Source organism: Corvus brachyrhynchos, unplaced genomic scaffold, assembly GCF_000691975.1.
Source record: "Corvus brachyrhynchos isolate BGI_N302 unplaced genomic scaffold, ASM69197v1 scaffold53, whole genome shotgun sequence".
NCBI lineage: Eukaryota > Metazoa > Chordata > Aves > Passeriformes > Corvidae > Corvus > Corvus brachyrhynchos.
Window position 1 is genome coordinate 2,508,915 of NW_008237681.1, and position 16,658 is coordinate 2,525,572.

Here is a 16,658-nt window from a genome sequence, read left to right on the forward strand (position 1 = left end):
GGTGGATCATCAGGGCTGTCTTGAAGTCGCTGTCCTCCACAGCGAGATGTGGTCTGTCTGTCCCGCCAGAGTTGCAGGTGTTGCGTCTTGTTCCTAGAGCAAAGCCTTTGCGGGCTAGCAGAGGGGCTCTGTGTTGATCCCATTTTCTTTTCTAGCTGCGTGAAAGGGCAACACCTGAAGTTCCCAAATTTCAGGGACAGGGAGCAGGAGCTGTGTGCTTGCTCTTCCATCTTGGCATTCAACTTCATCATCTTCCAGAAGTTGTAGCTCTAGCAGACCTAAGAGGGGGTGTTTTACTGCCTTTCGTGGATTGGTTGGAAGTATTAAGATTAGAGAAAGTGCTGGTTATAACTGACTCCAGAACTGGTGAATTCTTTTGAGCCTCCTTATAGTCCTTTGAGAGTTCAAGCCCTGGCTCCCAGTGCAGAGGTGCTCTCCCCGTCTGTAGTAACAGTGGATGCTCTCAGGTTTTGGTGAGACCTGAGAGGAAGGAGGAGCAAAGGTGACCTGAAGGGGTCTGGTTCAACCAATCAGTAACTCCCCTGCCTTTCTCTTGTTCAACATAGAGGGGTAACTTCTTTAATGTTTAAGCAGAAGACACTGTATCTTTATTGATAGGCGGTGAAGTATCTTTAATCAAATACATGTGCATCACAGAGGTAGGAACTTCTAACAAGTCTTGCTAAAGAGGGTAACAGTAAACTCATTCTTGTGTCCTTCTACATCTTGGAGCTGTAAAGAAGTACTATTGGAGTGAACAAATCCTGTGTGTTCTGATGGTGGACTATTTCCATGGCTCTAATTACTGCATTTTATGCCGGTAATTCTCTTTAGTTTTATGAAGGTGGCAGCATGGAAAGGTATATAAAAAAATGTGCAAGTTTCTGGGTGTGCCACTTGAAATTAGACAGTTTAGACATGGGAACAGCCCTAAGTTGAAAAGCTAAAATTACTCTCATTTCTTTCTGCAATACTTTGTGATCTTTATCAGCTGTGGTCTTTGGATGGCTCTTCAGAATTAAGATTTTTACCATCTAGGTTCGACCAAGTAATTGAAAGTTTTACAGCTCATACAGAAAGCTGCAGAATGAAGTGTGAAAATTACTGAATAGGCATTTTTAATGAAACATGTTCTTAAATGTAATGGGGTTGAAATTATGGTGAGTCAACAGATTCCTACAACTGGAAATGATCAAACTTTTCGTTCTCTAAAAGCAGTAAAAGTTAAAAGTGTTTTTCTCAGTTCAATTGTGTTCATTTATTTTTTCAGAAAACAGTGGGACATTCTTTCTTTCTCTCATGTGCATTTTAAAAGATTTAAAAAGATTTCTGAGCCAGCTCCTAAAGCCAGACCTGTTCCATGCCAGCTGTAGAACACTGGCATACAAAAGAACAGTATTGTTCTAATACTGAAGTGGATGGGGCCATGGCCAGTGTGCCAGGCTGAAAAATATGTTGGTTTAGGTGGTGGTTCATTTGTGGATGATCATATGCTGTCCTTGAGGGTGAGAGGTACAGAAGTAGGGACAGAATAGTTTCAGCTGTCTGGCTTTAATCTGCTTGCCATATATCTGCTGGATATGCAACCACTTGCAGTTTGGTTGTAGGTCGTTTTGAAACCACCTTGATTTCTTTAGAGTTCTTGCTAGTGTGTTGAAACCACTAGAATGCTTCTCTGTCTGAGTAATGTAGTCTCTGTAGTTTGTGGTTTCTTAATAAGACCACGAGTTAAACAATTGAAGGATAACAGAAGAAAGTCTGGCCCTAAAGATGAGGAAACATTTAAAACTTGGTGGGATGTTAATTTATGTTGCAAACTAGCAGATCCTGTGTACATAACCTAGTTGCTCCCATTTTAGTGAAGAGCTGTGTGTGTAACTTCAGCTTTGGGTGTGATTCAAAGAGCATGCTTGTAGGTAGGAAAGAATTACATGGAGTTGTGAAAAAGGAAAGGTACTTCCTACGATAGAGAATTTGCCCTAGAGTGAATTCCATAACGAGACATCATACAAGCATCAGGTGATAACCTACTTTTACTTTTAAAAGCAAAAGGAATTAAATGTTTATGGACACAAACAGCAAGTCCTCTGTGTTTTCAGCTGTAACAGGACTTGAAGAAATATAACTAATTAGCTGGTAAGCAGGCACAATTATCAGTGTTGGGGACACATGAGAGTATAAAAACTGAAAATATTTACTGGGAAAATGATTTAGCATTATTTAACTGAAGACAAACCAAGATAACCTCTGATTTATAAAATGTACTTATTTGGTTTTTTAATAGCTTTTTTTTTTCTTGGTCTCGTTGATGATTTTCTGAAACCAACTTGCAGCTCTGCACTCTAGTAGTTGGTAGAAGGTGGAGTTTTGACCAACAGAGTGATATAAATTACTTTTGGTGGGTGATCTCCACGTGTCGCTCACAGAAGTGCTAAGTTGTATTAAGAGTTAGTTATAAAAGCATGGATTTGTAACTAGAAGAGTTTTCATTGGTGAAATGTAATGGCATTTTCTAATGCTAGAAAAACTTACTTTGAACAAAAGAAATAATTCTTCAGCCTCTGTGTTTAGGAACTACAGAACATGAATTGTAATGGTACAGTAATAGCACTTAATCTTTTTTTATAAATATGCCTTTTATAGTGAAGGCAAAGCCGTTGCAAGTAATGCTCTGAAGTGCATTGGTTCTGATACAATGGTAATGCTCACAAAACTGAGTATTTCAAACAAGCAACGTTTAATCACTTACTTCTGTCAGTGTTTTCAAGAGTTTCTTCTTGACCCTAAGAGCTACATGAACCTGATAAATGGAAGCTGAGACTACTGATAATAATTTAGAGCTTTGAACACCACTTCCATTTTCCTGTCCTTGGTAAAAGGGACATGTTTCAGCTCTAGGAAATGCTAGCTTAAAGTGAATATGTGCTGAGTGTTCATGTGACTTCTCTTTTAAAAAAATACCATTAATATCTGCTCCTTGAATGGAGCAGAAAGGAAATAAGGTGTGTTACTAACAGATGGAAATATTGCATATATTTGGGTTATACTTGTTTGAATAAATACAATAGATGTGTACATTGGTAAGTGAAAAGAACCAGCCTTGTCTTTCTTTTATTGTTTCATTTGAAATCAAATAGTTTTAACTGTAATAAAGGGATGACTTTCAGTTTCATTTGGCTTTTAATTAAAGAGGATTAAAACAAGTCTTCCTCTTGAAAAATGTCCGATAACTTCTACTGATGTGCCATAATTCACTGGTTATGGTTCCTGCACTGGGTGGTTTCTAACTTTATGGGTAGGTTTTATGCATCTGAAATCTGAACTGGATCTCTCCTGCCCCAGGGATCTGCCCATCACTGTTACACTGAGCTTTTTGACCATTCGTCTGATTTGGGAGCAGGGGCTTTTGGATGGGGGCAACACAGGAATTCCCTTCTTCTCCCAGTATAGTGCTTGGAGGGAGAGTGTTGGGATATGACAGCATGCCCAAGAGTTGCACTGTTACTGCTCTATCACAGGTCCATATCTATAGGGTATCAGGATATTGTCCTGCCTGAACGACAAACAGTTGGCAGATATGGTTCATTAATATGACCAAATTCTAATCAAATCTTCTGTTTTTAGAAATAAGCATACTGTCCTGGAGGTGAAGCAAGGGTAAATAGTCCTTTGTCCTTTTTATTGCTGTTTATTACTATGCTATTCATTACAAAGAAAGAGTAAGTGGATGAAGTTCCTACTCCCGAGTCCTTTAGACCTCTTTAGTTGCCTCTCCGGGCCCATGTTAAAGCTCAGAGTTAGCTTTCTGTTCTTTCCATTTCTTTATCTGGATCAGGCCTTCTGTTTCTCCGCTGGCTGAAGCCGGGCTGGGACACAGTTGTCACATATGTGACAGTTGTTACATGCGCTGTTAGTTTGTCTTATCTTTCCTCTGCTACGCTGTGGTGTCTACGGAGCAGGAGGGGGGCGGGGGAAAGGTCTTGTGCTGTTGCCAAGCCTTGTTCCAGTGCTCTTCTCTTGCTTTAGATGGGTGTCTGTCTGTCGCTGTTACGGTGACCAGAGGATTGGGAGGTTTTTTGTCCGGCGTGTTCTTCCCCTCCCTCCCCCTCCTTTTTTCACAGTTATACAATGAAAGGAAGGTCAGACCTGAAATACTTGCCCTAATATATTAATATTTACTTTTACTAAACAGAATGTGTTTTGTAGGCTTTGAGCTATATAGTTATACCCAACAGTTGAGGGAAGCAGCATTCCCTTCTGGTCTTGTTGTATTTCTGATTCTGCTGCCCTTAAGGGAGCAGTGCTGAAAAGAGATGTCATGAGTCTCCTGGATATTCTAGCACCAGAGAGAAATGCTTGTGGCTCAGATGGGTGAGTCAGACACAATAGTTCTGAAGAGGGATTCCTCAGATGTTTTGGTTTGCCTGCCAAAAAAAGAGTGGTTGCTTCTTATCCTCTACCCTCCACACCACCATTCATTAAATACTTTTGTTGTCCAGTCTTCTCCTTTTCAGAATGCTGAATAATGCAGGATCAAAGAAGAGATAGAGGTGATATCAAGTGGAGGCTTGGTGCTGGAACAGGATCGGGGCTACGTCTTTGACGGCAGCTGAGCCAGTCCCACAGCTCAGTACGTGCATCTGCACCCTCTGTATTCTGAGCTGGGGGGAAACCTCGTTCTAGCATAGGTGAAAGAGTGATGAATGCATAGGAGTGGGCAGCTAAATTATAACCAAGTCTAGGCAGGAATATGTATCTCAGGGTTTGGGAGGGGAATTGATTTTGAAAGGTTTGTGGGCAATTACTTTAGGTGTTTGGTGGGGAAAGGTGTATGTTCAAGCGCGTGTCCTCTGTTAATGTTCGACCCATGTAGATTTCTGTGTGTGTGTGTACATTTAATTTCTAAGATGCCTGTGCTGTATTAAAGAGTAAGTAACGAATTACTTTATTTGAACAGATAAAATAACCTTTCCAAATAAAAGAACATGTAAGTGGTCTAAAATAGACAGCTTAGGTCTGAAAAAATTACTGATTAAATTTAGTATTTCATTTTCATTGACTTTGTTTTTCCAGAAGTAGGCTTTTACCTTGCATCTAAACTCTCTTGTATGTCTATGTGCAAAGGCAGTCTGCAAACGCATGTTTATATTTCAAGTAATGAAAAGCAGCACAGGTGATTCATACCTGATGGATGTGAGCGATTTCATCCCTGGGAGTGAGTTTTTTATATATATATATAACAGATTATATAGAGAAAACTTAAGAATGAAAACTGTCTAAGAAAACTTCATTTTCCTCATTTGAAACAGTAAATCTCTTGCAAGCCACCCACAGTGAAAATATTATTCGGCATTAAATAGGTGCTTTGAAAGTTTTAAAAAGCAAATTGAGCAAAAAATACATAGCTCTAAATGTGTATAAGTGTGTGAAGAAGCCTGTTTTGAAAATTGTGTGCTTAGAAACATAGTGGTGTCTTCTCAAGTACTTGAATTGGAACCCATATATTTTTGGAAGAATGTATTTTCAGGCTAGTATTTCAGATTTAAAGTAAATACTAAGTTAAGGCATATAAAATATTATTACATAACTTTGAGAATAAATACTAAGATTTGAAGCATATTTTAAGTTCTAGCAACAAAAACAAGGTGTCAAGATCAAACACCAAATATATGTGTTGCAAATATAGAAGAAAGCTGTTCCTGATACTTGAAGTGATAAACCAGCTCTTAGTAATTTTTATTCAAAAGAGTTTCCTAGCCATTTTCTTCAGGTGTTTCAGTAATGAGTACTCAAAAGTTTGGTGTGAAAAGCAGGGAAATATTCCTTCCCCCCTTGACAAGTGAGCATCAGATCTGCTATTTTTAAAATTTCAGTGTGATTGTAAATGCTTTTACTCTTACGAACTAAGTCCTTTTAAGTTGTGTTTTGAAGTGCATTGTTAACTTGATATAATATCAGCTCATCTAGTTCCATTTAATAAAGCTATTTTAATATCCTGTCTGTGTCTTAACGCAATTCCAATTTACATAGAAATACAGTTTGCCACTGAAAGTAAAGTACTATTTCTATTTTTTTTTTTTAATTTTGTGAAGGTGATAAATCTGTGTATTTGTTACACTATCCACATCTAGCAATTTCAGTGGGTTTTTTTCAGCAACTAAGAAAAAAGGGTGTTAGCAAAGTTAGTGTAAAATCTGCCTGAGCTAGAACATTTCTGAAAGGTTCAGACCTAAACATCAGATCTATATTTTCCTTTGGACATAATTTAAAAAGCTACCTTAAAGGAAAAAAAAAAAAAAAGAGAGAGAGAGACATGTAAAAGAGGATTAAAGTGCTTATTCTACTATGGGTTTTTTTCCTGATTTGTGAAGTAGAATTGGAGTTGAGATATTAAACTGTCTGCCTTTTGTGGACACCACGTATCTTGACGAGGTGCTGATTTATTTTTGCTCTTTTTTAGTGATTTAGTGGGCCTGGTTAGTCTTGAGCTTCCTGTTCCTTCTTTAAGACATCGGAAAGTTGTGCAAAGAAAAAATGTATGAAAAACTGGGCAAATGTCTACCTTAGTGAGGTGCCAAAAACTCACACCGGCTTTCTCAATCTGTGAAGGAATCTTTAAGGAGAGAGCAAAATATTTTCTTGTCATGACAAAATACAGTACCCATGAGATAACATTGAGAAGTTATTTTCCTATAAATCAAAAGAAGCTGAGATAAAGCAGAGGAAAAAAATAGTAAAAAAAAAAAAAAGCTCTTGCAACCAGATAACTTGATATGTAATGTTTCCATAAGAGCAGTTAGAATTCTGGGGTCATCCCCTAAGCAGGGCATCTTTACTTTTAAGAAATGGGTAGTGTGAGTTTCCCTGGAGATTTTTCCAGCTGTGTAATGCCTGATAGCTCTGGGCCATCTGGAGTTTTTAGGGAAGATAGTGAAGTAGTGTGTGAGCATTTCAGTCCTGTATTTATTCCCTTGGTAGTTGTGTGTCACGATATAAAGGTACAGGAGTGGCAAGTTGTCTGGGGAAAAATAACATTGTCTCAGTCCAGCTGATACAGAGAGTTCTGCTACCTGAAGTCATTCAGGCTGTTACTCCATGCATCAGCACAGAGCTTTTTGTTGGCTGAGGTAGTGTTTTTTGTCATACTCTGTTTAGTGATCCTAACTTAGTGTTTTCCACCATTCTTGTATTACAGCATCATCATGAAAACTTTGAGGTGTCATTTCACAATCTTGGATTAAAATGGAGGCAAGTTACTTGGAGGAGAGCCGTAGCAAGAAGTGAGGCAGTTACTCTATTTTGTTATTAGGTAGACCCAGAAGAGGGTTTTTCTTAAAACCACAAATAGGAGACTGTAAAAGCATGTGAGAAATTGGCTGGGGGTGGAGGAAGAAGTTCCATGCTTGTTTGCTAGTGGAGAAGGGAGGGAGGTGGTCCAGATGCTTGAGAGAAAACAAACCTCAAGTTGTATCATGTTGACCTGCACTTCCTGATACTAGTTAAATCTTTCAGAATATGCCATGTAGACTTTCCTCTTTGCCAGCTGAGTGACAAACATGCATGTCAGGTAACAGAAAGGTGATGAAAATGCAAAACAATTTAAAAATTAATCTCAAAATATATTTGAAGCTGTTTTATGAGTCTTTTATATGGTACCTTTTATGGAGAGGTGGATTCTTCTGCCTGCCAAGACACAATTCTTAAATTGCAAATTAAAGGGTAGAGTTTTGATGATCTTCAAGATTGTCAGCACTTTTAGTGAACAATCCTGAAAGACTTTTCCTAATGACTTCTGTAGGAATGTTGTTGTGGGAGGATGAGTGGCTGAGGAAGAGAGGGGAGATTTGGAACAGTATTAAGGCTTTATTGACTCATTGATGCCTCTGTTTTCCTCCTTCTGAATTGCTGTAAATGTCTGAACACCAACCCTCTGTTCCTTTCTCATGGAGTTTACTACAGAATTGAGACTAGAAAGTGTAGTATATTTATGAGGCTTCTAAAACATTTCAAGACTTGTAAAGTCTCCAGAGGAGGAGTAGATGTTGCATAGTAGGAGCTGAGCAGTTAAACTCAAGCTACTTTTTTGTAAGGAACACTGGATTCATATTTATTTTAATATGGCAGAAAAAAATAGTTTTGGAAACTAGAGAATACCAGAAAATGTGGCTGTGTTACCCTAGGTACTTCTAATTATAAAAAAATAGATTTTAGAGTGGAGCAAACTGTGGTGTGAATGTACAGAGCTTGTTCAATATTCGGGACAGTTTCTTAAAAGCAAAAAGCTCGTTAATTTTAATTTGCGTAGTGTTTTGTGTTAAGTGAATACGTTGCTACTGCTGTTCTGTTAAAGGTTCCAGGGAGAAGACTTCTAATAGTTTCTACTGATCATATTGCATTCCTCCTTAGGGCACCATGTGTACTAAGGTATGAAAACCCCATGTATCACAGTGAAGGTGATTTAGTATTTCAATGCAAGGTAGACAGGCAAATAACATAAAGCTATGTTATTATAAATAAATCCTAATATACTGATAGCTGTTACATTCATGAGAGCTTAAGAATTTGCTTCTCTTGTTCAGCAGAGGATTGCTTTCCACTGAAGAGTGCAATTGGATAAGTAACCTCTGAATGATATTTGGGCTCTCCTCTGTTACTGATGTAGTGTGACTGGTAGTCCTGAACCTGACCAGAAAAGTCTGGGTTTGGGGTGCTGTGTAGGATAAAATCTTCATGTGTGCCAGCTAACGTGAGCTCAAAAACTACCCTGCTGGATTTGTTCTCTTCATGCACTGTCTTGCAGCTTGAACACCTTGAATGTTGCTTTAGTCCTGCCTGAAGTTTTTTCTAAAGCTTTTTTTGTTAATAATGAAGATAAGTCAGCAGAGAAAAAATACCTTCCAGTAGGATATGGGTTCAAGCTGGTCATAGAACCCAGAGCATCTGGGAGGATATATCCCAGTGCTGTTCTAGGGATGTGATACTTGACATACAGCCTGTATGGGCTTCAAAGATTTTGTTTTTCAGAAACAGGAATCTATCAGGTTGTGGCAAGTAATCCTTGCAACTGGGAAATGGAAATGTGCTCAGAGTCTGGAATACTTCCACAGTGCTCAAACTGGTGATGCAGTAAAGTATTAAAAAAAGGTCAAGGATGTGGGAAACACTGAGTTATAAAGAGGTGCAGCCAGACACTGATAACCTGAAGTTCAGCTGTCAGAACCTCTAACGTTTTGATTTCTTGGCTAGTGGCGGGCTTGTGTGTGAGTTGGCTGGTGAAACAGTGGACCAAACAGATTTGGTCATTCTGTCATCAAACGGCTTCAGCCAGTGGTTCCAAAGACCACTGCTGTCAGAATCTGTAAGAAAACAGTCCTAAGATGTCTTAAAGTTTAACATTAATAAATTCCTTATTCTGTTAGAGTACTTTTTCCCCTTGTTTGTCTCTGAATATTATCTGGAAATAAGAGATTCTTAGAAGATGAATCTGTTTACCAGATCATCCGTGGATGTACTTTTTGATACTGTGTGAGCAGTAAAAAAGATAGTATTGGAATAGAACTTGTCAGTGGATAGACAACTAAAAAACTTCAGAGCAACAGAAAAATTTATCAATAAAATTCGATTTAGTTGTCACCATGAAAGGGCAGATGTTAGACACGTGCTTTTAAAGAACATAGTAAAGATCAGGATCTGAATGTATTGCTGATTGTGTACAAGCCTATGCCAATTAAAGCATAACTATTGCTGTATGAACTTAATATAAGTGAAAGTGAATTCATATTTAGAACAATATACATAATTTTCTGGTCAGAAGTAATTACAGTGAGCAGACATATTTGCACAAAGCTGTTACTCTTCAAAAAGAATGGAGAAAGCAAATCCGTAAATTTTCATTTAAATCTGGTGTGCCTCTATGTTGTGTATTAATAATCCTAAAATAAAAATGATGCTACTTTTATGTTGTTTAGGTATTGACTAGGAAGATAAAGCTCTGCAGTTCCAAGAGTGTCATTTCATTAGTGCGGCTAAGCAATCTAGCAATACCTGTTGAAAAGTGTGGGATTTTTTTTAACCATATCCTCCTAGCTGTATGTTTCTGCTCCTTTCCTTGCACCACTAACTTTTCTGATTCTCTAGCAGGCTTTTTCAGAAAAGTGAGCCAGTGGACAACTGATTGCTTCTGGTTAATGAAAAATAGGGAAAAGCTGTGTTTGGTCTCTGTACCAGATTGTTGTGAGGTGGACTTGATTCCACTATAAGGAATGGAGGAGGGAAGAAAGAAGGAATTTTTCCTTTTTGGCAGCAAGTAACTGTTGGTTTTCTATAGTAGGGAAATCTGACCATTCTGAAGCTATTCCATAACCAAATCATTGCTAAGCTCTATGTAACATGATGCTTTCAGAGTCCAGAGTGAAGTGTCAGAATCAGAAGATTAAAAAAAAAAGTAGGAATTTAAAATGAACAAATGTGTTAGTCTCACTGGTTCTGGGTGAATATGCCAGGAACTCCTTTCCATGATCAGCTTTGGGAAGGATGTGATAGATTTAGTTCATGTCACTAATGGTATGCAGCAGTCTATGGAAATTTGCTGTGGTAAGAGGGAACTGTTACTTTTGTGTGTTTTCATCTTGGCAGGAGAGCCCAACCATTTGTTAAACACAGCAGGAGAGTGGTTTATTTTCAAACTCCCTCTAGTTTTGTTTTCATGGTGGGAGGTATTCTCAGCCAGAGTTTTCTTTGGGAAGATTGCAAAATGTTTAGGTAAAATTTTATTCATTGTGTATTTTTCTAGGGCAAGAAGAGGCCATTATGATCCAATATATGATACCCTACAGTCAAGTGCATGTTATCTGTAGAATTCCCTAGTAATTATCATATTGTACCTCTACAGGTTTTTTTTTTTAAGGTATAGCATATCTCCTTCAGAAGAGATAGTTTTGTTTTGAACTGTAATCCCTGGATTTCATTACTTAATTAACCTCCCTCCCAAGGTTTTACAGCTTAATTAAACTCAAAATTTACTGTCTTGTCCCACTAAATGTGCTTATCCTACACTTTATTTAAGGAAATGTAGGGCACATGGCATGTACTTTTCTAAATTGTTATGTCCCAGGGCTGCATTTGCCTGTTCAGGAGTGTGTATCAGGAGTATTCATTATATGGAGTAGTTTTATGAGGTTAAGGCAGAAAAGACAAAGCCAAAGGGAAGGAAACTTCTTGTTCACCTACATATTCTCTCCTAGGCTCATTTATGCTTGTCTGCCAATGAAGAAAATGAGCCCATTTCTTGCCACCTAATAGGGTTAAGAAAGAATGGGCAGACTAAAGAAAAATGGTTTGTTAGTGTTGTTGTATGGAGATATTTTGCAGTGGAGGAGAAGATGACAGTGGCCAATACAAAATTAGGTTTGTGTAAGTGGGGAGAAACATTAACATTAATATTAACACTCTTCAGGTTTTTTGACTTGCTATGGTGTGGAATTCATCTACTTAAGTAAAAGTAAAGCTTTCACTTAAAGTAAGGAGTCAGACCAAGGATATATATTCCAGCTATGGCAAGATTGAAACTGATGATGAAACCTGCCTTCTTTGTTGTAGCTTTACATGTTTTTGTGCATTTAGATAGGAATAGATTTTCTCTGGTGCTGCCAAACTCTCCAGATCAAGTGTGTATTAAGATTTAGCTGTATTAAGTACAGCTGTTTGCAGCCTAAGTAACCAAACTCAGCATGGTGGTTCAAAATGCAGAGGAAGATGACATGACCCCGTTTTCATTACAAAAAGGCAATAAAAATCTCTGACTTAATGTGGATGTCACACATGCTTTGTTACACACAGAAATGGGTGAGAACACAACGTGAAAAAAAAAAAGGCGAAATGTGAAGAAAGAAGATGCGAAAGCAAAATATGTGAGTTCGTGGGTTGAAGGTGGACAGTAAAAGCCTTTTTGCCAAACTGTTGTCTATCAGCGGCCACTTGGGTTCTGACTCTGGAGATCACCAAAGGAAAGAATGGCTGCAGCTTTCACACAGTACTAGATAAATTCATGGCAAAAACAACTTCAGAAGGGAAGCTCTGCAGACATTGCAATCAACCTGGGGAAAGCAGTTGCCATGATAAGACCTGGTTATGATGGCATGCACAGTAGTTGTGATGTAGTAACCTGTGCAGCAATTGCTGTCACCTGAAAATTGGGGCTTTTCTATCCAGTTGTCACTGTGCTGTGTTTAAGAGCATGTAGGAAGCTGGCACCATCAGGGGTCATTGTATGAAGTATGACTGCATGTCTTTGAAGAAGGATGACCAGTGCAATAGGTTGTACCTTTCAAACTACTTAAGCATGGTCATCTTGCTGACTTACCCATATGTGGATATTTGTCAACAGTCTGGAGGGTTAGAAAGTCCACAAGATTAATAAGAGTCTGTAAAGTCTTGAAAGTCACAAGAACATTGAGAAAGTCATACACTGTGTCTAAAAAAAAAAAGAAAAAAACATTGGCAACATTAAAATCGCAAAGCAGACCTTGAACATTGGGTAACCTGTAAACAAACAAGCAAAAAGCAGTCTTACTGTGAAGCAGAAGACTTAAGCCCTTTGTGACACTTGGTTAATTCTCTTTAGGGGTTTTCTCATGAAACAACAGCTGGTGCTGTTTTGAGAAGTGTTATTGGAGCTTTAACAATATGAAGATCTTTCATACAGGACAGAATACAAAAGGCATTCTTGAGACAATTCCAAAATATACAGCAGGGATTGTCAGTTAAACAGCACTGTGGTTAAGTGCTTGCCCAGTTTAAAAAAAAAAAAAAAAAAAAAGGGGGGGGGAGAGGACTTTCCTACTGCATTTATTTGTATTTTAAGTAGTAGGAATTCAGAAGTTGAAAACACTTAAATTTTATTTTGTTGGGTTTTTTTTAAAGTTATCAAGGAACACATAATGGGAAGACTGTGGAGGATGTTTGTGTCCATAGATCTCTATCCTGTGTTTGGTGATGAAGATTTTCTTTTTTTTTTTTTTTTTTTTTGGAATGAGTTCTAAGCATCACTTGAACTCTAAAAATGTCCATTTGAGACGGAGATACAGAGATTCAGAATTGATTTTTTGAGTACAGCATGGCCCAAAATGCTTGGTCTGGGAAAGTGCAGTTCTGTGGACTCCTGATCCTTGTATACCTGCATAATAACACTTGTTTGTATAGTTGAATACTTTTGGGATTTTGCTTTTATGCTTGTGTTTCAGTAACATGTTAAATAAATTCTGAATGTTTATTACATGAGGCTTTTTTGCATACAGAATGTGTATGATACTTGGAGTATTGTATGAATAAAATCATACATCATTAATAAAGTCTGTCCTTCTCTATGACAATGAAGTGAACATTTAAGTTGGGCATACTTTGTGATGTCTTAATAAAAACTATACCATTAAAAGTTCTGTAAGACTACTTTTTTCCTCTTCTTTTTTAAAAAAAAATCATTGACCAGAAGGAAAATGTTATGCTGATCCTTTGTGTATTTTTTCTCCCTTCTTAAATCATACATTATCATGTTCCAATGAGTGTGTTATAAATAGGTGTCCCAGAGAGTACAGTAACAGAAGACCCTTACTAATGCTGGGCTACATCAAACCTTATGTGTCCCCAAGAAGGGACACTTCTGCAGGGCTAACTCTTTTTAGGCAGCTGTGTCTGTTTAGTTGTGACCTCCCTTGTGTGTCAATGTGACAGCAATTTCAAAGTAGCATCTCAACAGAAGATAGTTTTGATAATCTACATTTATTACTGATAAATTAGAAAGTATAAACTCCTCCAAACTGTCAGTAAGACTTTCACTGTAAAGCAGAAATGTGTTTCCTAGCATTGTGTTGTAGGAATGCCTTCCCAATTATTCTGTTCTGTAGTAATTTTTCACATTCTAGAGTTACTCAGTCACAATAAAATGGACTTCTTCTAATCTTCTGACTCTTACTCGTTCCATAACATTTTTGCTGTTGGAGATAGGAGAATTGTAGCCTAAATTTTTTAGGCTAAGATTTGAGTTCTTACTTTGTGTTCATGTGTTTGCTGAGTTGTGATGTGTGGTTAGACCCCAGTCCTCCCATGCTGAATGAGTAGAAGGATTTTGGAGTCCTAAGAATGCAATACTGATGTACACGTCAGCTGAAGAGTTGGCATGTGGTAACTGCCCTTCACATACTTCCCTGACTGTAAAAACTTCTTAAAGCCTAAGAATTGGGAGCAAATGAAACAGTTCTGTTTGAGCAAGATTCTGGTGGTCTTTGCACCTGGAATTCTTTTGCTTTCCATATGAATTGCATCTCCCGTCTTCCATTTTTTTCCAACACTTATTTCATCTGAGAAGTATCACGTTATTTTCCTGCTAGTCACTGGTCCCTTTAGAACAAGCGCACGTAGTAAAACAGTGTTAACAGAGCTGTGGGACCAGTAAGTGAGCTAAGGGTAATTCCTATGAATATGATGTCAAAGATGGTAATAAAATAAAAAGTACTTATATATGTGTACAGTGAAACTCTTTGGAAGCCTGGACATCATTCACAGAACTACTTCAATGAAAAATTATGTTGCAACTATTGGTAATGCTTCTTTAGTAACAGTGCTCATTCCTCCTCTTCCATGTATGTATCAGTTTAATGTGTCTATTTGTAATGTTCTGTTCCTTTTCTGCTTGCTTAGTTGATCCATAGCTAATATTTTTAGGGTGATGGTGACAGGGTTATCACAGTTTAAGACCAAATAACTGTGAAGGCTAAATTAACTTGGATTACCAAAGCCCTCTAATCACATATGTGAATTTGCAACTTCCCTGTTTGGCAGAAAATGAGACAGACTCCAGAAGAATAGTCATTGTGGTTCCAACTCTGCTGTGTGTAATCCTGGTGCCAGCTTGTGAGGTTTCCTGGGTTCTTTCCCCTTTTCCTCTAGATGCTGTCAGATACAGGAGTAGGCAATAGAGAATTTTAGTCTCATTTGGCATGTTCAGGTTTACTCATGTCCAAATAGCTGGTTATTGTCGTCACTGGTGCACACAATCTGCTTGTCTCAAAGTGTGTCTCTGGAAGTGTGTTTCCTAGAATTTCCATAAATAAACTAGAAAAATGTGATCTCTAAATCTGGAATAGAAAGGTAATTTCCCTTTATTCTTGTGCCGGCTGGGCTGGGTGGGGGGAGGTGTAGAGGCATCAAAGCCTGAGTACTAGAAGCTGGAGAAGATAAATGGGATTAATATGTGGAGAATTGTGTGCTATAGGTTGGTGTTTGGCCTTTTTGATTCTGCTGAAGTTGTTCGTGTGAGTTCAGTATCCTTTACTCCTTTTTCCTATGGATTTATATGCTTTCTTAGCCTTTGCTTTCAGTGCTATCCGAGGCTGCAACAAAAGCTAGATTGAAGGAGAAGTGATTACACTTCCTTTTGGCCACAAAATTTGCAGGATGACTGGTTAATTGAGGGTTAGAGTTTAGCCTGTATTTACTTTATATGGACACATACTGGAAACAGCTAAATGAGAGGGAAAAAATTTACCTGAGTGGCAAGTGGGTTTTGTCCTCATTATTTATCTGGTGGTGGTTTTTACTGGTCATGTAACACCTGCTTCAGAGTTGATAAAACCCCTCTGAGAGAAGGAGGCTCTTTCAGGTACTGGGTGGGTGGGGACGGAATTTCTTAGGTCTTCTAGCCAGGCAAATAAATCATGTGAGTTAAAGTTACATTTATTGGCATTTTAAAGATGATTAAAATCATTTCAGTTTACAGACAGGAATGCATACTGTAAAATTACTAGTCTCTTTGTATATATGCTTTTACTGTCTCAGAATAGGGCTATTCTATATTTGGTTGTTCTGAAATTTTAACCTTTTCTTTTAAGTGGTTTTCATTTAATGGCAAGGAGGTATTTATCAGGAAAAAATTTGATAAAAGTGCAACAAATCTCTGTATCCCACCTCACTCCCCACCCCAAAGTGGGTTAGTTTACCATAAAACTGTTCTAAAAGGTATTTTTCATAAAATCCAGATATATTAGTCTTGAATTCTGTTTAAATTCCAGCATTAGCCTATGTGATTTTCTCTTTTCATAGTCCGTAGACTATTTCATAGAATCACAGAATGACCTGGGTTGGAGGAGACCTTAAAGATCATCTAGTTCTAACCCCTCTGCCATGGGCAGGGACACCTTCCACTAGACCAGGTTGTTCAAAGCCCCATCCAACCTGGTCTTGAACACAGCCAGGGATGGGTGTCCACAGCTTCTCTGGGCACCCTGTTCCAGTGCCTCATCACCCTCACAGTAAAGAATGTCTCCTAATATGTCATCTAAACCTACTCTTTCAGTTTGAAGCCATTTCCCCTTGTCATTCCCCTACATGCTCTTGTAAGTAGTGTCTCTCCTTTCACCATAAAGCGTTCTGGGATTGTGTCAGGTTTAATCACTTCAGTAGAGAATGTAAATTATAGTAATTGAAAAGCCAATAGGAGAGGCATTACTGTGTTCCTGAAGTCCTGCTGATTGAATTGTCCAGACTATAATGTATAAGTGTAGTACTGCTGTTATCATTTTAGAGCAGTATTCAGTGGTTTGGACTCAAATGCTTATGCACAAAATGGATGTTATAAATACTTAACCTGAAGAGATGGCTGCCTT

At 38.1% G+C, this 16,658-nt stretch overlaps 1 protein-coding gene across 2 annotated transcripts in view; it reads left to right on the plus strand.

Annotated features, from left to right (window-relative positions):
- The window catches only part of TOP2B (topoisomerase (DNA) II beta), a 59,153-nt gene that overhangs the window by 369 nt on the left and 42,126 nt on the right, over positions 1-16,658 (plus strand). The gene's annotated exons all lie outside the window — the stretch shown is intronic.